Source organism: Pezoporus wallicus, unplaced genomic scaffold (assembly GCF_028554395.1).
Source record: "Pezoporus wallicus isolate ANWC-B61680 ecotype Strahan unplaced genomic scaffold, APGP_CSIRO_Pwel_v1 contig_4816, whole genome shotgun sequence".
Classification (NCBI taxonomy): domain Eukaryota; kingdom Metazoa; phylum Chordata; class Aves; order Psittaciformes; family Psittacidae; genus Pezoporus; species Pezoporus wallicus.
The window spans coordinates 4,271,670-4,294,858 of NW_026640990.1; the positions used below are offsets into that span (position 1 = coordinate 4,271,670).

At 40.1% G+C, this 23,189-nt stretch overlaps 1 protein-coding gene across 3 annotated transcripts in view; it reads right to left on the reverse strand.

Moving 5' to 3' along the window:
* The window catches only part of RHOBTB1 (Rho related BTB domain containing 1), a 53,717-nt gene extending 30,937 nt beyond the window's left edge, over nucleotides 1-22,780 (reverse strand). Inside the window, exons 1-2 of one of the 3 annotated variants that reach the window (XM_057421526.1) lie at nucleotides 22,759-22,780; nucleotides 18,502-18,600 (exon numbers count right to left, since the gene is read on the reverse strand). The gene's annotated coding sequence lies outside the window, so the exon portion shown is untranslated. Of the gene's footprint in view, nucleotides 1-5,127; nucleotides 5,290-18,501; nucleotides 18,601-22,758 lie in introns of those variants that run through there. The other 2 variants (XM_057421529.1, XM_057421527.1) reach the window with 2 other exon arrangements.
* Nucleotides 22,781-23,189: the final 409 nt, after the last annotated feature.

Genomic DNA, 23,189 nt, shown 5'->3' on the forward strand with positions numbered 1-23,189 from the left:
AGTAACAGTGATTGGGAATTGAGAAAATGGAGAAAAGCTCTTATATTCTAAAGCTAACCTGATCTCAAATGTGAGAACCTTGGATGCCATGGGTAGAAAGAGAAGGGTAGCTGACTGAAATGTTTCTTCATTGTATGAGATGATGAGATAACCCTGGCTGTTGTTGCCCACAAAAGAAGAGTGCAGGTCAGCAGGAACACCTTTATCTCTCATAGGGGTTCTTCCCTTTTTCAGTTATTCTAGGATAGTTGGGGTGTTTCAATTTATGGTCAGTATCAACAAAGAAATAAATCTCACAGAACACAGCCAAAATTCGATACAGTTGAAGAAGGTAAGTACTGAGGCTGCTATCAAGACAGACTCCTCTTGGCTTGCCTGAACCAGCTTCTTTCATGGCAGCTTTTGGCCAACAGGCATCAGATGTAATCCTGGATGCTACCCTTCGCTTTGTATGCTTTGCTGGAAGAAAGATGTTCTGAGAAGCCTTCATTCAGCTGCCTTGATCCCTGCTCTATCCCTCAAATTTGAAAGGGAGCAAAAATTTGACCATGGTCACACACAGAAATGAAAGAAGCAGCCTCTAAGGAAGAAGCAAAGTTGAAGACAAAACACATTTCTATATTTACCTAGAAAATTTCCCAGTCAGATCATCACCATAACCTTTGTAGAAACTGTAGAGGTGTAGTAACTCATGGCTTGTAGTATCAGAAGCCTGTCAGTCTGCTCTTTCTCAGCATGCTTGACTCCAGATTTGTTTCTGAATGCTAATTATTACAACTCTGTCAAGCCTGACCTACGTCTGCGATGACACAACACCTTTTGATCAGTAAAAGTGAGTACTTCCTCAGATGACCAAAAATCAGATATAGTAGCAAAATACAAATTCTTCTTTATTGTATAAAACAGAGTGCCCCGAAGCTCAACAGCTGAGCAAGAAAATATCTAATTTTAGGTACAATAAGTGGTTCTCTTGAGCCTCCTGAAAAAGTGCAGTCCACAGGTACCTGCTATACACACTTACAGACTATCAGACCAAATAGAGATCCAAATATGAAGCTCAGCATTAGACTTGAGCTATGTCAATTTTCTGACAAGTTCTGGAAGACCTGGAGGGCAAAAATCAACAAGCTGATTACACTGAGCAGCTTACATATTATTTTGACCTGCAACACACCTTGCAATATCTTTTGTGACCTTTTTTCATTTCTCTAGAAATTAATCCATACAGCAGGTGAAGGACATTTAACTGTTTCAGAACTTTGAGTATGAGAATCCTGGGTGAGTGTTTTCTGTATGGTGGGAAAGCCTGCAACACTGCCACCCTTCCTTCCACCGATTTTCCAGAGGCTACCTCAAGAACAGGCCACAAAGCAGGGCAGTCCCTTATGCCTCCTTTTATTTCTTTCTTGTTGTGCAGAGATGTGAGGAAGGGTGGCCACACTGGACCCATCCCTGGAAAAAGGGAAATAATCCATAGCTGGTACATTTTTTACTCATTTAAGGCTGACACTTTAGCTTTGCCAATGTGTTTTGTCAGGATTACAGATACAGCTGGCTACAACTGACTATTCTTTCAATTTCCCAGAGATGTCTAGAGCAGACTAGGCAGTAACCAAGATCTGGCATTGCTGTGGGTCACAATCTGTCATATCATCACAAACTGAAATTAACTGTGGCTGACATTAATAAAAGTGGCTTGAAATTAAGTAACTGAAGAATGTACAATACCCATTGATGGCGATAACCATCACCAAACAGCTGGTACTTTATAAAGCAGCCACCTATAAATATCACTGTGCACTGAAGTCCTTAGATTGGTCCTCCTTCTGCAACAAAAGATTACACTGCAGAAGCAGATTAAGGGTGCTCCTCTACTAGCATTTTAGTTCAGATCAAGAGTACATTTTTGAAGAAAATTCTCCATGCTTTGGTTCACATCAGGTGCAGCCACGGAGTGTACAAACTGACTTCCTTTCAGATGAATCTGAAGTGGAAGATGTGCCACCCACCACTAATAAGCAAGCACTCAATCTGCAGGACCAGATTAAAGTTTATCTGAAGTAACACCCTTTGCCCCTGAAATGTGTGCAGTATGGACGCTGCACACGTGGTCTTCAGCACCAACTTTTCAATCCCTAGGTTCCCTGCTACTGCAACGCATGACCCAGTAATGTACATAGAGTATCAGGTGATCTGGCTCCTAGTCTGCTATCTGGACCAACATAACTGGGGCAAAGCTACAGCTGAATCTTTAGTGACTGCAATGCTCAGGAGTATCCGGGATAACATAAAACTTGAGGTTAAAAGAAGGATCACTGGAAAGGCCTAATTCAACACTACTGGGTTTCATGGTAATAAACTACATGAAATCCCTGATTTTACTCCTATGTAATTAGGAGCATCAGAAATTTGTACAGCATTAAATTACTGATATTCTAGCATAAGTTGTTACTGATTTTAGCCATTTCTAAGGACAGGTGTTGACATGTATGCTGTTTGGTAACAACATTGAGCAGTTTCCCCAACAGTACAGAAGGAAAATAAACAAATCAACAATAACTACCAAACAAGGCATTCTCCCAACTTTTGTGCATTTCTGTGGGGAAAATATTTATCAAGTTTTGCTAGAGTTACAAACAAAGAAAAATATTCCAGAGACACTGTTGACCTTCTAGCACAGAACACTGTTGAATTCACTTTCTGTGCTTGTTTTCCTTCCAAAAGAGAGAACCAGGCTCCTCTTGTTTCATTGAACTTTATGTGACATTTCTCTTGCATTCTCCTTTTTGTTAATCAGAGATGTTAGAAAGATGTTACATGTGATTTTATTGACTCCCATATGTTATTGCTACAAGGAAACTACATAAGGAAAGTGAGGCCTCATAGTGACAGCAGGTAAAAATCCCCCAAAGACCTCAACACTGACTAGAAAAGTAAAGACTTCAGGATGGCAGACTTAAGATAAACACTAATTTCAGATCTTGGGTCAAGTTCTGTATTCATGTCTCAAATGTAAAACCAGCAACATGAATTGAATTGTGCAGGAGGTGAGTATATGTGAAGTTTAGTTGTATATAGTGCCACACAGACATTCATTCCTGAAATAAAAAAAAAAATAAAAAAAAAGAAGAGGGAAATTGCCATCTTGTGTTTTTCATGTCAGACAGAAAGCAGCGCAAAACAGAAAAGGAGAATTATGTTGGATGGGAGTCAAAGGGAATATACTTCACAAACCTACCCATGGTAATAAAGGGCCCAACTATAACCCCCCATACTGCAAGCTGCAGCAATTCACACAGTGTACCACCATTCACTCCTTCACCACAAGGTTTTGATCTCTTTTATGGAAACGCAGTCAGTGATCCAAGGGTGCATTCTCACCAGTCAGACTTGCCTTGATATGAGCTTCAAGTTTGCTGTATGCAGCAGACTGCTCATCCTTTCCCTTTCCTTTCCTTTCCTTTCCTTTCCTTCACGTACTTTGTCCTACAACATGCTCTTTTAGCAGGATAGATGGGAGCAAGGGAGAAGCTTGTCAAATACCTGTTGCTCCTTTCCTTCTCCTGTTTCGAGGCTTCTCTGTCCTTCATCTCCTTTAGCACAGGGCAACATCTGGATGCAGGACTTAAACATTTTTCCACTGAATAAAATGTATTAGGAAAGAATCAAATGTTGAGATTTACTGGTCAAGTGATCAGCTCTTCCTCTCAGCCTAATGCTCTACAGTACTTGTGAAGCTTGGAGTTTTAAAAGGGCAGGAGTTTTAGAAAGCTCCTGAGAGCTAAAATTGATGTTTATTTCTTCTTGGATAAAAATACTTCTACGCATCTGAGCCTGCTCCAGATCTTATGCTCCTTAAGTCACTTAAAGAACCCTAGTACATATATTGAAGTTACCAAGTGTTGTGCCTTTTCCTCCCTCCCAACCCTCTCCCCTTTAATAGTGTATAGATACAATGTATACCCAAGACATAAAATCTGGCATACAAATCCAATGTGCATATAAAAGAAAATCATAACCTAATGGGAGAGGAAAAATATATAAAGAAATTAAGCTATTCTGTTTCTATGTACTGTGACTTCCAGTCTTGAAATACAGCTTCTACAGAGATGTGCCACTCAACTGCTACTTGAGTAAGTATGGCAACTCTTAAATGTAGCCCTTAGAACATTGTTTTTCTCCACATATGCTTTATTTTTGCCTAGAAAGCCCAGCATCTGAAGAACTCCCCTTATGCACACTGAACAAAGTAATTTCCACCTCAGCTTCTATTACAGTTCAAGCTGAACATTTGGCTTTGAGTCAGCTGTGTGTCCTGAAATAGTACACAAACTGAGGATGAACAAAGTCATTGAGAATATTCTGGCATCACTTCCTTGCTCTTGCTGTGACCAGAGCTTCAAGGGCTTTCTTTTATTATTACCATTTTTTAAACAAGTATGTTGCTGCCTTCTGAGCCTGAGTAGTGCCTTGATTGATAGAAAGCAACCTGGAGCTCCCAACTAGACTACCTCAGTCTGTCCCGCGACTGATTTATGTTTGCTTTACATGTGGGATGCCACAACACCCACTAAAGGTTGACTTAAATTAAAGCCCTAACGTTTGCCTCTACAGCCGTTTTCTATGGCCCCAAACAGGTACCGACACAGACACCTGATAATCTGTGTGCTGCAAGACCCCCCAGCAGCCTCCTGCTGTTGTCACAGCAACCCACAACAGACTCCATAGACACAGCACGGAGGAAAAAAAAAAAAGAGAAAAAGAGAAATCTGTCAGGTTTTTAGTAAATTACACTCGTAAGTACCAAGCGCCAGGAGGTTTCTGCTCCCCGTACGCATCGTACCTCTCTATTTTTGCCTTGCATCTTGTGGCCTCACTGGAAAAGGAAGCCAGACAGATGAGCTTCATCAAGGACTCAGCCTTCTCTGCCCTCGGGGAGGGAGGCTGCCTCCTCCTTTCTCCCGACGAGGCGGGAGCGCACCTGCGGGGAGACAGTACCCGCAGGTCGCCGCCACCCGCGCCCTGCGGAGCCGCTGGCTGCCAGCCCGACACGGCCTCGCACACGCAGCCGCGGAGGGTGCGCCCCCAAGTCGGAGCACGATCGCGCCAGGGCGACGCGGGACCTACCCGGGAGGGCGGGATGCCCGGCAGGCGGCCGCCGGGGTGCACGCAGCGAGCCTGGCCTCCGGCCCCGGTGGGACGGGAGCGGGGTGGCAGCCGCCGCCGCGCCCCTTTCCCGGGGCTCCTTACGGCGGCGGGGCAGCGCCAGGAGCCAGCCGGACTTGGGAGGGAGGCTGCATGCCCCCGGCGATACTCTGCCCGCCCGGCCCCGCGGCGCTGATGGGGCGGCAGGGCGGCAGCAGGGCCGGCAGGAGCCGCGCGCATTGTGACGTCTGCAGCCCCACGTTCTATTTTTAGCGCGCCGATTGGATTTCATTCATGAAACCGGGGCCGCGCGTAAAGGAACGGCGGCTAGAGCCGCGCCCTCCGCCTCCGCCCAGCCCGGCCCGTCTGCCGGCAGCGGCGGGGAAGCGAGAGGGGGGCAGCTCAGAGGCGCGCCCGCCTTCTCTATCCCGGTAATAGCGGACTGGGGGGGCTTTCTGCCACGGCCTCGCACGGGAAAAGGTCGGACACGAACAGGGTGAAGAATGAGTACCTCCCCACTCGCATATATCTACAGTCTATAAATGATGTGTTTGCATAAACAGCGCAAAGTCCTGAAGGCCTCCCTGGATAATCCCCTATATTGGGTACACAGTTTTTTAGTGCAGGTACTGCACTAAAGTGCAAGTACTGTGTTTCAAAATTGCTTCTCTCCATTTTCACTAATATTTGAAGCCTTCATGTTAAACAAACATGCACAACTGAACCACACCCCCTTCTCTTAAACTGACAATCTATCTAGGCTTGGAGTTTTCCAAACAGTGAAAATGGTTCAAGGCCCTGCATGTAAGTGGGGAAAGCACACACAATTCAGACCAGGCTCCCTGCTGTGACACTGCTTTGCGGTTCTTCTATTTACCACTTGACATCAGCAAAAATGTAATAACCAGTAAGGGGGCATGGGCACAACTCCTGCAGCTAAGGGAACTTTTTTTTACTTCACTGTGACTGCTTACAGCAGCCTGGACCCATAGACTGCAGTCTTGTAGCAGTAACAGAGTAATTTAAAAAAAAAAAAAAATGTTGCAAAATAATTTAAAAAACACCACTTCCAATCACAGTTAACACTACCAGTAACAGGTTAACCACATCCAACTGCATTTGGTTATAGTCAATTACGTACAGTTTTCAAATGCCCAGAAGCCAAACTTACATTAAACACATCACACTGCAACAATGTTCAATTGAGTTCAATGTATCAGAAACTGAAACAATGTTCACTCGGGCAACTGCCTGCAATCAAACAAATTTCAAATTGATAATTACAAAAGTAACAAAAAAAGAGTCAACAAATTTAAAATTTATAGCATCGTTACCTTCAATTTTTTTAAGTTTTAAGCTCTACATGAACTATTTTTTCTCCAGAAGTGAAGGCTAACATTTTTCATTCTATGCAAGAACAGCCATCCCTGTGTATTCAATTTTTTTTAGGACATGCAACTTTTAGGAAAACAATAAGGCCCAGGTTCATCCCACCTAATTCAGGGGGCTGAGCAAAATAGAGTGAAATAAAGGGTATTCCTGTTACTTGACTGCTTCAGTAGGGCAAATCTTAATTCTAAATACTTAATAATACTTCTTAATACAGAACACACCTAGACTATCACTGCTGCAGAGTGAATGTTATTGTCAGAACAGGTGAGTTAGTTAGCATCCTGTGGGAGAAAACAGAGACAAAGCAACCAAACTTGCTCTGATATTGACTCAAGAAGCATTGAATTGCAATAAATCACCCAGACCAAACCAAAACAAACACTCAGCCTTTTAGATATGCTTGCAAGCTTGTTGCAGAGCTTGCCTACAGCAATAAAAGAAGAGTGCAGGAGGAAAGGAGAAAGTGTTATTTTTAGTACACAGTACTAAAACTACACAGCACAACAGTAAATTTAGCAGAATACAGCAATAACAAAGAATAAACAGGTGGTTAAAATGGAAAAAAAGAAACAGTACATTGCTTTTGATGAGGATAAAGGTCTCAAATTTCTCTCTGTATTTTTTGTTTCGTTTTGCTTTGTTTTCTGTTTCATCAAAGGGTACCCAGAGCCTGAAGGCTTCTGCAGCTGTGGAAACAGCTACATGCTACTATGTAGTTTCCATTTTAATTACCCTCTACAGCAACTTTTACCATTCAGCGCTTTCCCACCACGAATGTATAACTTAGATAATTTAGAATGCATCTTTTTCAGCAAAGTATAAAATAAACCCCCAGAACAGCTAGAAGCAATCTGTTCTCTAGGACATAGCTCTATTGAATCATATTTACCTTTTCCAATACTTTTAAACAAACAGTTGAGTTTTGATCATAAAATTGAGTGACACAAATAAGAAGCGGCTGGAATGCATCTCTAATAGGGTGTACAGCAACTGACAGTTTCTAGGCTTTGGTACAAGAAAGCACAGTAATAATTCACAAGTATTCCCACTGACTTTGCATAATCATTAAAAATATACGAGTGGTAAAGCTTTACCCAATTAGATGTTTAAGTATTCCAGGTAGCCAACTTGGATTTTCCTTTATTTGTTTTCAGGGGAAAAATACAGCTAGAGGGAAAGGGAGAAGGAAAGAAGTTCCATCTTTGCAAGCAATCCTAAAGGACATGGCATTGGACAGCAACTAGCATTCAACTACAGTCTGCTTCTGCCAAGGCCATACAGACTTGTAAAGCACGACTATGGGCTGCCAAGTGTGCTCCATCATTACACCTCCATTATGTGCTTTTAACACTATCACAAAATTTAAGAGTAACTGGATTAAAAATAATAAAATACTAAATTAAAAATGCATTCACATCCATTGAGCATTCTACTTACTTGGAATTATTTTAATATTGCTAAATCAGAAAATGCATTTTGAAGTGCCAATGTAAATGTATATTCCTGTATGCTACAACATCTTATTTGTTACTCTGGGGCTAAATTAACCTTTTGTTTTTGAGAATATATTTCTCAGACAATTAAAAAATATCAGGACAGAACATAAATTGTGCATAAACCATAACTGAATTAACAAATAACCTTTCTACTCCTGGATCTGGAGAGTTAAACTTCAGAGGCTGATCCAACATGCAGTGTTAGCAAAAGTCCTTAGGGAGCTTTCTACCAGCTCAGAAATGCAGGAGGCTCAGTGCCCTCAGGCCCTTCCACCCTCTGCACTCCTTTGACACCAGAGAAAGACTCAGGAGCAGACAGCTTGAAAAAATACCACCCCAGGATAACAGGAGGTGCAGGAAGAGTGGAATACAAGTACTTACTTCACATCTTTGTCAAAATTCTTCTGGAAGAGGAAGAAATGGACAACCTGTGCTTCTTACAACCTCATCATAACCTAAGTGTGCTGTAATTGCATAAGAATAATAGTCTAAGCATGGTTAAGTCTGGGGTTTAGGTTTTGTAGTAGAGTATACCAGTCTTCAGAGAAAGTCTGCATCCCAGACCCATCCAGATTTGTGGCCATGTGGAAGCAAGGGGCTCTTCTCTGTATTGGAGGTTTAGGCAGGATCTACCACAGATGCCTGCTTAAAAAGAAAAATAAAAAAAAATCCAGTGATGTTGGCCCTTGCTCCCTCTTAGAGGATTCACTGAAGCTTTAATTCAGGGCAACTGAGTTTATTTCCCCTCTGTTTTAAGTAGCAACACCCAAGCCTGAACACAGTTTCCTAACAAGTTATACACACTGACAACAGTCATCATGGACAGGTACAGGACTGGGCTTGAGTGTGCACTCAGAGAGGGTGGATCTGATGCTGGAGAGACCATCTTGCACAGTTGAAAAATGAACTCAATAGTACAGGACAAACTAGAATTTCTCTGTCTCCCTTATCCCTGAATGCAGGGGACCTTCATTTTAGAAAATTTAAGAGCATGCTGAGATTAAAAGACATAGTGGAAAAAAAGTTTAAATGCACCAGAAATTAAGCAAAACAAAGTAAGTTAAATTATCTTGTATGGCCTCCATGTTGCATATGGCAATCTCACAGAAACATAAGGTGCTCTCTACAGACCATGAAACCCACTTTCAACAATACAAAAAAACAGGAATAAATGATGTACAACCAAAATCAGGAAATGTGGTGCTTGAGTTGTGGAATTCACCCTCTACCCATTGTATGTGACACATGTAGTCTCAGCCAACTGGCAGCATGTGAATCAAAAATATCAGAATTACCTAGCTCCTGTCACTGAAGCCTCCCCACAAGTAGGCTTAGAAGCTTTAATTATGTGGACAGATAAAAATCATTTCAAACTACTTCTGTAATGGATTAAGATATATTTAATTAGATTTTATCCATTAAAAAATCATAAAGAGAATAAATGCCTTGAAACAACTATGTAAATGAATATTCTACACACATTGAAGAAAAATTCAAGTAATTCCCTGTCAATACAATTTTTGTATTAGTGGGTTTGCATTCAGAACTCTAATGTTCTCATGCCAAGTGCTTATGCATTCACAACTAGCTTTCTTTCCAAAACTATTACATATTGTACACAGTCCTTCTTTCTCTTTGGTGTAATAAGGACAGAGTGCCAATTTTTGACATAAGGTGCTTCTATTTAGTGATGTCAACATCTATTCTCAGCCAACTGTACAAAATGATTAGGTCACTTGCATCCCTTTTCATACCATCACACACAATTGTCTCAGTTCTCAGAGATGGAGACACATAATGTATACAATGATATCTTCATTGTGTGTGTGCACTAGCCACTAACTACTTTGCATTTATTTCTTAAGGGTTTTTTTCAGTTATTCATTGAATGGTAAATACAGTGCAAGAACATCACCTAAGAAGCCTGCAGTGCCCCAGATTTTATTAAAGCATTCCATGAATGATATATAGCACCAGTTGTTTGCCTTATGCACTGTATTTCCACATTCTTTTTCATTAGCAGAGGGTTATAAAATGCTTAGTATATACATACATTTTAAACTGGGTAAACCAGAAAGGGAATATCTAGAGAAGGAAAATGCTAGTAATTATAATTTTGCATAAAAAGTATATACCTACCACTTGTTCAGAGGGCTATATCTCTGCAATGCTTTAGTTTTTAGTCTAATCATATGTAAAGTGTTGGCTTTTGCTTTTTCTCGCTTTCATATTTAAACTGTTAATTATAACATACTGCTCTCCTCACCTCACCCCCCAACAGAATCACAATTTAGATGGGAAGGGGCCTCTGGAGGTCATCTAGTCCAACCTCCTTCTCCTCAATGCACAGCTAGCTTGAAAGCTTGATCAGGTCAAGGATGCTAAGCCAAGTCTCCAACCTGCTTGTTCCATTGCTTAGCCACTCACTATGACAAAGTTTTTCTTTACACCCAGTGAGAATTTACCTTGCTGCTACTTGTGACTGTTGCCTTTTGTCCTTTTGTTGTGCAACTGTGAGAACAGTCTGGTCTCCCCTATAACCCTTATTAGATACCTGAGATAGTAATTAGATGCCCTCTTAGTCTTCTCTTCTCCAGGCCAGATAAACAGCTCCCTCATTCGCTCTGTGTACATCTTGTGTTTCAGTCCCCTAACCGTATTAATGACCCTTCACCGAACTCTGCAGTTGGTCGATCTCTTCAGTACTGTGAAGGCTGAAATTCGGCACAGTACTTCAGATGCAGACTCACAAGTACTGAATAGAGAGGGTAATAATGACTGCCATTGACCTCACTACACTTGTCCTAAGGTAGCCCAGCACATGGTTAGTCTTTGCTGCTGGAAGGGTGCTCCACTGAGTTAGTATGTCTCAGCCTGTTCACTTCTGCTGTCTGAGTCTCTCTTGTGAAACCTTACAAAACTCTATTATTGCCTTTGCTACTGCACTTCTCTTTCTACAAGCTGTATAATCTGGTCTTAAAAGAGAGTGGATTCATTTGAATAGTCCAGGCTGCAAAGTTAGGTGTACCAGAATAGAAATAAACAGAGTAAAATTTTGGCTTAATATGAAGAACAGCAAGAGAAACAGCTGACAGATTATATAAGAGTCTCCCAAGGGAACAAGTGACAGAGTTATGGCTTGCTGCATTCACAACCTAGAGAGGATAAGGCTGTATTAAGAATTTGTTATGCAGCACATTTTTGTATTAAACATGTAATTCTTTAAAATGGTAACAAATTTGCAACAGCTTGTATTTGCTCTATTCTATTCTAGATCCTCAGAACTACAAAATAAGTAAGAAACACTTAATCAGCCTTTAAAAATAATTCTAAACAGAAACTAAATGGGAGGAAGTGACTAGTAAGAGGATTTCTTCTCGAATGTGTATCATTTTGCTGTTTGGCAAGGAAATGCAAGTGGAAGTGATTGCATCAAAGTGCTATAAGACTTCTCCCCAACTATCCAAATGATGTCTGCTTTATCAACTATTTCCAGTATTAAAGGTATTTTCTAAGGTACAGGAGATTCATCTTCAAAATCAATGGTTTGCTCTATAGGGCAATCTACTGAAGTGCTATAAAGCTCATTAACCAAAATTAAGGGTAATGTTATGCTTAATCCAGCAGTGAAAGTTTGACTAATACAAGAAGAATTATTCTAATTTCTTGACAATTCTATCACTAAGTACTGCCCCTGATCTCAGACTGGGACACACCAGAAATACATTTTGAGCCCAGAATAACTCTTTATTGCCCTATCACAGATCAACATTCACACATACATATGAAATGTATGTGAATGTATGAATGTATGTGAATGTATGAAATCCCAGAAGCAAATCCTCACATTGAAGAACTCATTTCATGTCTGTACCATGTTACCCAATTATCTCACCTGTAGTGCTGTCATCCTCATAACTGTTAATAATTTCTTAAAATATTTCTGCTATCTAATCAGACATTAATGGAATGGAAAGAATTTTTTTGTGGAATGAAATGAGAGTCATAGCAAAGTCAGCTGGGGAAGATTTTCTGTCTGTTTGACCTTCTGGCTAGCTGTCAGTCTCCATCTCTTTTCTATGTAGATGAGTCAAAAAGAACTTCTGAGTTTCAAAGAGACAGTGATACCTTGGAACCCCTTTGAACTACAAGAGGAGTTTTTCAATGGCGATCACAGTCTTCGCTTCTCACTCTTGATCTGAGCTACTGAGTTTTAAAAGCCATATATAAATGGATCAGCTCTCATTCTTTCAAGCATTATAAATGCTCTCCCTGCTTTTTGAGTCTTATAAAAATCACCCAGTGTATTAAAAGCCTAGTAGCTTTATATGTAGAAGGATACAAAATGTAGACCAAATTTTAGAAGCTGAAATATTGGTCAAAGAGTGCATAAATTCTACAGGAGCAATAACACAAATAGAGACATACCATTACTGCTCTGAGTCACTTATACTGGTGCTGTAAAAAGATCACAAGTCTCGAACATAGATTTCTAATTACAAAAACTGGAAGATGTATGGTACGGGTAGTGAGGGGAAGAGAAGCAAAGTGTATTTTCTCTCCTTTTTCACAGTCACCAAAAACTAGTATCATTGGTCTCTGACTCAATGCATATATACAGGAACAGCAGCCAACAGACATATTCTGATCCTTATAGGGTGCCAAACCATCAGAGCAGGATTAAATAGTAGAATCAAGGGCAGCTTAATCTCACCATCATTAATCTTTGAGAAACAGCCTTATTAACTACAACTTACTCTTCTACACCTCTGTCCCATAGTTAGCTAGACAGGAAAGTAAAAGACCCCAATTATGGTTTAAGAGCTTGATAGAAATCCTACTGAAACTGCTGGGGAAAAGCTTCCATTGACTCCTCTGGGCTTCAATTCAGGTGATAACTCAAGAAGAAAAGTCCGCAGAATTAGCTGCAACATGCTTGTCTTTCTTAGAAAGATGAAGACATGTAACTTAAAGTAGCTGAAACAAAGCACTGAAACAAAGCAGCACTGAATGAAACACCTATCACTTTAATACTTTTTCCACTAGGTTGTTTAAAGAAAGTACTGGTTTGGATTACAATCCTCCCCTGCCTAAGGTTGCAGTACAATTCTTCATTTATTTTGAACAGTGTGATTCTGCACTGTAGCAACACTGTGGCTTCAACTATTAAAAATCTAAACTAAAAGTCTGAAAATTCTGTTATATTCTGCGCATTCTCTAATTTTGAACTGTATATTTTTTGAAAGAGAAAGCTTTACCAGGAAGGTAAGTTCTTGTGCCTCTTACAAGCATTTACACTAATTTAATGACATAATTTAGTTACACTAGAACAGATAAGCTTGCAAAGAGTGCACTTTTGCAACACAAACTTAAATTCTGTGGGTCAGACTGGATTATATCACCAAAAGAGCTCTACTGTCCAAACACTGCTCATTTATTTTAGTGGTTTACTTCAGCATGTCCAGGCAAATCTAGTACCACTTCGTTTCCCCACTGAGCCAAGGCCTTAGAGCATATGCAGAAATAACATTACCACGGTTGGTTCTGATGGATATCTTTCTGCCACTGAAACACATTCTACAAATTCTAGCAAAAGAGTGTAGCTGGAGGATAACAGTAATTGCAGAAATTGCACAAGTGATGAATGTGCACAAGTGATCCATACTAACAAATGCACACAAGTGATTCCAAGTCTAAGAAGTGTGGAATGAAAATAGTTTTCATGTTTCACTGCAGACAGTTTGGTAAGACTTTCCTAAAATATGTTTATTATAAATAGTTACCAAAAATGATTCTGCCACTATTCACAAATCATGAAAGCACATATGTCTTGCACATATTTACAGTTCTTATAGATGGCGTGGGACATACTACCTCCAGGACCTGTCTAAGTATCACTGTTACAGGTTTGAAACACACATTAGGCAAAAGACATGGGAGTAAAGAGTTGAACCTACTATGTATACTGTGTTATTTCGAAAGTATGGAGAAAAAAGACATCCCTTTCCAATTACACATACACAAACAGATAACTGCAGCATTTAAATATTTTTGGAGCAGATTTACCATAACTAAAACCAAACTAGAACTACCAGGAGTGGTTCTGAATTTAATCAGGCATTCAGGGAGCTTTAACAAAATCAAAAGTATCCCAGTGCCTTGAAATTTCTCATGCATTCATTGCTTGGAATTCATATTGCCAAAGCATCACGAACTCTACTAACAATTTTTTTTCCTTTTCAGTAAAGTAGCAAAGTATGTAGCTTTTTATTTTTAAAGAACTTTTCACAGTCTTTTCTGACTCAAGCAAGAGTCCTTTTCCTGGGTAAGGGTAGATGAGAAGAACTACGAAAATATTAATCCTATTTGCTCCCATACATCTTGGTAATAGTCCTAGAGCAGGGTGCATTTTGTAGCATAATAGAAGCTTCAAGTGAACTGAATGCCTCCCCCAACTCGCCTCTGAAATACTTTTTCACAAAAAAGTATGACTTGTTTACAGAAGCAACTGCCTACAAAATTTTGTCAAACTATTTGCTACAGAAGAGCAACATTTCTCCACCACTCCAATTTAAAATAGGCAAACAGCACTTATTTTTATATTAGGTTTCTAGCTGAAATTCAAAACTATAGCTAAAATACTACTGTATTACTATTGTAAGAGAAATGCTGAGAGTTCCTTTATTATAGTGCTCCCAGGAGGAACCACTCTTGCAAACACACAAAGAAGGGAGGCCTGAAAGAATGAAGTTCACCCCTGGAGAAATTCCAACAGAGACCATTGTGTCAAGAAAAGACTGACCCACACATACTTCCTTAGAAGACCGGTGAGTACTTTTTTGCAATGTTTGTCTTTATTTAGTGACCAATAATCTACATATACACCTAAGCACATATGAGAGTCAAAAATATGTATCTGAAATAGAAGAGCTGAATTTAAGGAGTTCAAGTGTTTGGCAATAGCCATTAATCAAGAACTGAAACATGGATAGTCATAAGTGCTACGACATATATATGTGTGTCAGGTGTAAATAGTACCTGTTGCTCAAGACAGTTATTGGAATATCTGAGCAGTAGGAGCCTGTGTAGAAGTACCTTTCATCACTGACGAAGTGGTGAAAACAAGTAAGTATCTGAAGTTCAGGTACTGTTACTATACTAAATATGTTTATTGTTCCAAGTCCTCATCTTGAGGATGCTAGGCCCTTGCTACCAGAAGTGTGAAACACAGGTAATTCCAGCTGGCAAGAGGATGCTGTTGGGGATAGCACTGCTTTTATGTCACAGTTTGGATTTCACGTGGTAGGTACCTTCTTGCTTTAGGTCACTGAATTAATGGACATTTCAGAACTGCACCATTTCTTTCTTCATTTCCCACCTAACAACAACAGAATTGTTTCCTGATTCTGCATAGATTGTTAGAACCATTTATTTTCCTTCATCAAAAGCACAAAAACCCCCATAATGAAATTTGAAATGTGCTTAGTACAGGATTTCAACAGTCTTTGAGAGACAGTGCTAGAGATCATAATTAATTACAAAGATTAAAAGCAACAAACAACAACACTGCCCCTTCCTCCAACACCAACCACAGACATACTGCAGTGCCCCAACTTCTTAATCTCTAGTCACAAGCAATAATAAAGAACTAGCTCAGACAGTTTTAAATTTTAAAATTTGGTCTGCTACATTTAATTCTACTGAAGGTTGCTGCTTCACACACACACACATCTCTCTGATGGTTTTGCACAGTCCAGAGCTTTGTTTTTACCTATCTAAATTGTCAGCTAAATTAATTTGCCAGACTCCACACTTTAGCGCTAACATACATGCACCTATTTTATTCCACTGAGTGTGGAGAAAGTAATTTCTGAGAGAGCAGTAACTTTTTTAACCAAGAGCTAAATTAACTATTACTCATCTCATAATGCCTCAAGCGACATAAAAGCCCATAAGCAAGTAAGCTGTGACTAGGATATTAAAGAGCAAATAACACCTCTACAAGGACATGCCTTCCACAGATGTAGCATTTTCTGACTGAAGCACATGACAAAATGTAAATTAACTTTTGCCCTGGCCTGCAGATTTGTTCTGTTCAAGAAGTGAGACCCAGTCACAGAAGCAAGAGAAACTAGTGTGGAAACAGTGAGTTTCCAAGAATGTCATTCTGTGCCTTAACTATTTAAGCTATGCATGTTACTCAGAAATTCATTTAAATACAGAAAATAAGGCTAGGAAGTGAGACTTGACATTGGAATCAAAGATGAAGAGAGATATTTGGGTTCTTAGGTGTGCCATTTGCCTTAGTAAGTACTTTGTGATGCTGAGATCACTCTCGGTACATATTAAATAATTAATAGCATCATTGTCCTCGTCTTGGCTAGGATACAGTTAGTTTTCTTCCTAGTAGCTAGTACAGTGCTGCATTTTTGGATTTAGTATGAGAATAATGTCCATAACACATCGATGTCTTAGCTGTCTCTAAGTAGTGCTTACTCTGATAAAAGATTTCTCAGTCTCTCATGCTCTGCCAGTGAGGAGGGGTACATGAAGGCGGTTGTGAATTACTTCTTTTTAACTTGGGTTTTATTACTCCTTCTCTTTTTGTTGTCTCCCTTTTCAATACTATTATAATATTCTTATCTTTTATTTCAGTTATTAAACTGTTTTCACAATTTAAACAGATTTTACCTTTCCTCCACCTCTAATTCCCATCTCACTGGGAGGGGAATGGGTGAACAAACAGCTGCATGGCATTTAGTTGCCAGTTAGGGTTAAACTGTGACAATCAGAACTTGCATACATGTAATATTATATACTGGCTTTCAGGAACTGCATTACCTATAAAATGACTTCTCTTTTTGTTCATAAAGTATATATTTGTCTTTGATGATGTGCTGGATGAGGCTCATTAAATTACTAATGTAACTATTAAAGCTATTAAATTATAAATTTTGAGGGATCAATTCAAAGCACATTGAGATAAGCATAAATCCAAAGTAAACCAAGTGCCTGTTCACTTCAATGATCTTCCTATGAGGCTCTGAATTTCAAAATGTCTTTTTCCTGACAGCATTAACCCCTTCTTTGTATGGCCTTCCCTGGCCAAAACACTGAAGTAATTATTTCTAGGGCTCACAAAACATTCTGTTTGGTAGTACATAATGATGGGGGGGGGAATGCCTGGTTTGTGTTTACTTTGGGAGCCCAGGGGAGAGATTGCTCCCTAAGCTTCCTGACGAGATGCTTATTTTTATTCACATTGTCACTGTGTTTTCCCATGAACAAATATTTATACTTCAGAGGAAATGTTTCAGTAACATGTATGAGTCAGGATAAGCAACACGTTCACTTCCCTTTATTATGTGAAAGCAATTTTGCTTACATGAGGAAGTAAATAAATAGATTTCCTAGAGATGCCTGGGAAGGGTCATTCTTGCAGCAGAGCAGTCTTGAAAATATTGGCAGCATGTCACTGCATTAGATAACCTGTAGAGGTTTCATTTGTAATTGCAAGAACTGAACACTTCAGAGATTTATTGTTTCCTTTGTTCAGAGAGGCAGACCATTACTGTACAATCATGTCTTAATTAAAATATTTTCCTGTCTGACGAAGTTTAGTAGCATGTTATGATCTTATCTGCATTATAATAATGTACATTTAGTACATATGGAAAGATATAAATCTACCTTTTGTTAATGATAATGAACATATAACAAACTGTGAAGGCCAATGGGTAAAAACAACCCAATTTTGTTGACTACTCTAAAATTTGAGCACGTAGCTTCATATAGAGGTCATAGACAACCTGAATTTGCCTGTGATCCTAAATTAAGGATATTTATTTCGTTTTACTAACTTACATGCTTACTGTATGAACCTGTGAAGATCTGAGTGTGGGACTTGGCAAAAGCATTATTAATATGCATCTGTAATTCAGGCTGGCAACAGCCCCACCTTTTTCCTAGGCTGCACAGAGCAGGAACAGAGAAACCTGCCTGGTAGCATGGAAGAGTACCTGCGTATTTTTGGTGCAAACTCTTTATTTATCCCAGGATCTCACTCATTTCCTGCACCTTCAGTCAGCCTGCATAAGTATTCACTCTTGAAAATTAGACTTCACAGCTTACATTTCTTTGATGCCTTGAAGAAAAGCTTGACAGTGGGTCAAAAGCTACTATGTGCAGAATCCACCCATTACACTAGCTCTGCAATAATGCAGATCATTTACACATGTTTTTATCTACTGGAATATCAGAACAAGTCTGACTAATCCTGTAAGTGAAAGGATTAATTCTAGGACTTCTCAGTTAAGACTTTCAGTACAAATTTCTACAAGTCACAAATGCTATATTTTAAAACACCTGACGAGAAGCTGCTGAACAGAACAGCAGCAGTGACAGACAATGCTAAGTGAAATTAGCCAGTTTTATTAATTTTTTTAAATTTCTCCCTAAGAATACTTACCTCACAGGAGAAAATAATGTTCATATCCATTTTTAACAGCGTGATCAAAAGCAGAAGTCTATTAAAGGTATTTCCTGTCTTTCTCTTACTGCGGCACTCCTGAAAGGGAAAGGAGAAAAAAAAAAAAAGAATAAAAAAAAAAAAAAAAGAAGAGCAAGAATAAGCCTTAGTGTTTTCAACCTAAAATTATAATACATGAAATAGTAAAGACATTTCTTATGATCCATTTTATACTGGAAAACAGGCCTCTCAACAAAACAACCTTTCAAAGTTTCAAACAGGTTAATTGAATATCTGCATCTTCACCCCAATGCCATGAAGAAATCATGGCTAGATAGATGAGCTTTTTAGCATAACTGGAGATGGACACAGCTCTGTCAGATAGACTTTTTTCTTGAATAATTTTCCTCTGGATTTAGGGAAAAAAAAAAAATACAACACCTTTCATGTCAGAACCAAACACTGCTTATCACAGTTAACCAGTTCTTCATAGATTAGCTTAAAGACCCTAAAGAGGGTTTTTTTTTTTTTTCCCACAAGACTTTAAAAGATAAGCTACCAGCCTGATGACGTGTGAACTGGGACTTCTGTGTTGCTTTCACCTTTAGTCACAAATGAAATTAATCATACAAATTAATCATTTGGTTTGGTAAATGTCTCCATTACTGTGGCTTGGTTTCCATCCAGGAGCAAGGCTGAGGTTTTCCAAGAGCCTAAGGTGAGAGCAACATTGATTTCACCTCAGATGCTGCTCTAAATGCAACACTCAATGATACAAGTAGCTTTCAGAGGCTTCAGGCAATCTTGAAAAGCAGACGTGAAAGGCAGATTCTCCGCTGAAGAGGCTGGAGACCTCTTAGGCTTAGCTTTTCTAGGCATTTCTTCCTCCTTAACAGCAACATTTAGGAGTTGAATTTACAATTCACGTTAGTTTCTCACAGAAATTCCCATCTTCTGTAGATACTCTTCACAAGACAATAGTGAGGGCAAACAGGAAAACGAACTAACACCTCATTCCATCTTTGTGGAATAGGCAAGCCACTGGAATTGACACTAGAGCTAGAGGCATGATATTTACAGCCATTTAGATCTGCCTCCCTTCCCTGGAAGCAGCGTTGCTACTTAACCATATTTGCCTTCCTCAGCTGGCATGTTTCATGCAGCTATGACTGTCAAGAATCTTCTCACCATCTTTTCTATTGTGTTCACCCTGACTTTCTGAAGGCAGGCCCTTAAAGTCTCCACACATACCTCCCTTTGTGAGCCCTACAAATAACAGCCTTATCCCACAGTGAAACAAAACCCCAGATAATGAATTAAATAGTGGCATTAGCACACACAGGGCTCTCAAACTATTTAATACCTATTTATGTGATAGTTTACCATTTATGACAGTTCATTCATTCCCTCAATACTGATGGCAGATCAGAAGTTACTTACAACTTCTTTCAAAAAAAAAAAAACCAAAACCAAAACAAAACAAAAACCCACAACCCAACCAAAACCCAAAACCAAAAAAAAGGGAGATCTGGTTTATCTGATCATAAACCTCAGAGATTTCTCTGTTTTTATTACACTGAGACATTTCACATTTCAAGCAGCCTTTCTGTGCTTTGCTCTCATTAAAATCTACAGAAATAGCCTCCCCAGATACATTGAAATCCTTCTTACTCTGAAACAGACATGCAAAGCCCTTCTACCAGCTCATTCATAATTCTTATTCAGAAGCCATTAATTATTTACATTATTGTTCTCTTAAAGGCCACAGTGTGACTCTCCTGCTTGCTGAGACTTTAATTGTTATGCTGTAAAGTCAGACCAGTTGTTGGAAGAGTGTAAACAGATAGAAATGTAGTTAAACCTGATTTTCACCATTACTAAAGCATAAGCCAAAAGTCCCACTTCACAGAAAAAAAAGAACACGTTTCTGGCTTCCAACCCCATGACCCTCAATCTTACTTCTGCTTTCTGGGTTTGAAGATAATTGGGACCACAAAAGAAAGGTTCTAATATTAATTAGCATTGTGCTGCCTGATTACAACTCCAAATTATAAATATCTTCCCTACCATGGTAATGGAAAATCTTTTATTTCTGTGATGAAGATCTGCACTCAGAAGAATACAGCAGCTAAACCTTACATGCAACTTCCTTTCCTGAGTCTTGAGTTCACAGCTGAAAAGAGAGCTGGCTTTATGTGACTCTTACCCTGAGTGCCTGCACCAGAGAGCATCAATTACCTCTGCAATTGCACTGCAATTACCTCTCTCTCCCATCTGCTCCTCACTCAGGCAGGCATTACATGAACTAATGCTCACTATGGTGTTGTCTGTAGGACCTGCAGTAAGGTCACCATAAGCTGAGGGAAAATAAAGTCAGGAACAAGGAGTAATTCAGTGAGGGGTGTATTGATATGGTCTTATTCTCCAAGGTGAAGAACTGCCTTTAAACAGGCAGGAAGAAGAGGAGCAGGTGGTTGTTCCCGCAGGTTGACAGCTGATACAACTGCAGTGCAAGGCAGGCCCAAGTCTCCCAAGAAGACAAGCACATGCAGAACACCGGGCTCCCTGGATGGCTCCTTTGTGCCAGTGCACAACCAGTCATGTATGATCTGGCCTAGAAGCTTCTGCTATGGACATGTAATTCTGCTAACACAATGACACTAGAGAAAACTCACGGAAAACAGCCCAATTTTCTCCTCAAATCCACTCCAGTTTCATCTCTGGCTTGTTCAGTAGCCGAAGTTGATTCAGTCTTTTTTTCTCACCCAGTTTTAAGATTATTACCAAACTAACAATATTGAAGAATTTTACCCTCTCAACCTGCTTAAGAGCTTCCTTTTACTTGCCTATCATCTCTGCTTCATGTTTCTGTAACATCATACATTTACAGTACATCTGCCCAAATCTCTTCAACAAACTTAGAGGGATTAGGTGGAAGAAAAGTAACTGCTTATAAGCATAATGTTTCTGCTTTGCTTAATATGGCCTTCTTTCAAGATTTTGCTTTTAAAAGTTCAAATATTGAAAGAATTTCAAGTAAAAGAAAGCAGAACCTTAGTCCACTGTTGTAATCTTTACTATGACACACCTCATTTGCTGTACATTACATGGTTGAACAGACAGTAGAAATTTTGCTTCCCATTGACACCTAACCCAACATTTCCTCTTAACAGATTTTCAAACCTTTAATATGCCGGAATCTATAGTAAATGCAGGTGTTTTGCCCTTCCTACTTCAGTTTAGGCAAGTGTGCTTTTTCTGGGGTGTTCCTTAGCGATAGATGATTTTTTTCCTGCATTGATTACATAGACAGAAGTAACTAATGACATATGATGCAAATACTTTCATTTAACTAAGTACAAATGATGGCATTTGGTAAGAAGTTGTCAATCAGGTTCTAAAAGAAGACTGAATACCATGATTACCACTAAACCCTACCTTAGGAGCTCCCACAATGATTCAGTTCTAACAGCTGCTAAACAAAAGTATATGTACTAAAGCTCTAATTTCCTATGCTCTCTTCTCTGAAGGGAAGGGTCTTACCCTTTTATGATTCCTGAGACCTGCTAAATTGCTGGGCTGGATATGGTGCATTGCTTCCCCCCCAAGAGGTTCTCAACAGCTGTAAGGAACAGAAGGGGCTCTCTTAACTTCATCCTGCTAGGCTTTTTGGAGATATATGATTCTTCATAACCAGCTCCTCTTGTATCTGGTTCTCTGCATGCATTTGCACTCTGTACTGATTGCAAATTTCATTCATGTAATGCAGAGCCCCATTAATAATTTAAGATTAAAATGGAACCCAAGGGCAGGAATATTCCATTTTTGCTCATGCAATAGATGTTACTTAGCTTGTACGTCAACTCAAGTTATCTTTGGGCATGCTACATTAATTTGGTAAATTGCTTTTCAAACAAAGTACATTTAGAAAGAGCCTGGAGAATCTATATGAGAGGTAACTTTAATTTTTAGGGCAAATGTGTCAGATCAATATCTAGAAAGTAAAATACAAACAGATTTTAGTTTTTTGCCCATTGTGTTTTCAGAAAGAGAGGGCAAACAGAATAAATAGTATAAAGAAGCCCTCTGCACAAACAAGTAAAAGTCGTATCAGCTGTAGCGATAAATACCGCAGCACACTACTTAACAACGTCTTCAACGACAGAATAAATAAATCTAACGGTATTTAACAACTCGATAGCGTTGCAGCAGGACCGCCTGCACACCCAAGGGAACGGTCAGCATTCTTAGTCTTACCGGGGAAGGGTGCGGGACACCAGGTCAGGCCAGGCAGGTGCCGGGTCCCGCCCAGAGGCAGGACGCAGCCCCGCTTAGTGCTCCGGAGCAGCCGGGGCTCCTGTCAAGACCTGCCCTCTCAGAGGGGTGGCGGCAGCCGGCTCACCCCAGCCCTCTGGACAGCGCTGTCACGAGCCACGCAGTAGCTCGGCCTCCCGCCGGGCTCCTTTCTCCACGGCAGCTGTCAGCGACTCCCGCGCCGGCAGCTTCCCGCGTTGCTCGGATCCAGCGGAGCTTGCCACCCCGGCCGGCCCCACCCCGAACACGCTGGGTCACCCGCGTCCGGCACGGCAAGCGCCCCAGGAGACTCGGGCAGCGCCTGGCAGCGCTCTTCCTCTTTGCTCCACCGGGACCGCGAGTCTCACCTGAGCGCGGAGCGGGACCTGCTGAGA